This window comes from Myotis davidii, unplaced genomic scaffold, assembly GCF_000327345.1.
Source record: "Myotis davidii unplaced genomic scaffold, ASM32734v1 scaffold602, whole genome shotgun sequence".
NCBI lineage: Eukaryota > Metazoa > Chordata > Mammalia > Chiroptera > Vespertilionidae > Myotis > Myotis davidii.
Genome location: NW_006293537.1, coordinates 3,338 through 4,031, shown reverse-complemented (window position 1 = coordinate 4,031; position 694 = coordinate 3,338). Strand labels below are relative to the sequence as shown.

The window sequence follows — 694 nt, the reverse complement described above, 5'->3', positions numbered from 1 at the left end:
GACATGCATGGGTAGAGTCCCTAGGTCTGGCTGGTGATCAGGGCCAATCAGGCCCTTCCAGCTGCTGGCTGGGGCCTTCCTTCCCCAGCTGCCGGCCAGGGCCTTCCTTCATTCCACGCCACTCCCTGGTGGTCAGCGCACATCATAGCGAGTCACCAAACTCCCGGTCAGTCAAATTCCAGAAAGGACAATTTGCATATTAGCCTTTTATGATAGAGGACTAGAGACCAGGTGCACAAATTTGTGCACAGGTTGGGGGTGCCTTGGACTGGCCAGAGATCAGGCCCATCAGGGTCATCTCACCCAGTCCCGATCGGGGCTGATCGGGGCCGGCCAACTGGGGGGAGAGACCACAGGAAGTTGGCCAACGGCAGGAGATTGGCTGTGGGAGCACACTGACCACCAGGAGGCAGCTCCTGCATTGAGCATCTGCTCCCTGGTGGTCAGTGTGTATCATAGCAACTGGTCAAACAGTTGTAATGGTTGCTTAGGCTTTTATATATATACTAGAGGCCCAGTGCACAAAAATTTGTTCACTCAGGGGGGTCCCTCAGCCTGGCCTGTGCCCTCTCGCAGTTGGGACCCCTCGGGGTATGTCCATCTGCTGGCTTAGGCCCGCTCCCCAAAGGAAGGGGCCTAAGCTGGCAGTCAGACATCCCTCTGGCAGCCCAGGAGCCCTCGGGGATGTCCACCT

General features: G+C 57.6%; 1 protein-coding gene across 1 annotated transcript in view; it reads right to left on the bottom strand.

Moving 5' to 3' along the window:
- Positions 1 to 694, bottom strand: part of MSH4 (mutS homolog 4) — a 58,770-nt gene that overhangs the window by 56,972 nt on the left and 1,104 nt on the right. The gene's annotated exons all lie outside the window — the stretch shown is intronic.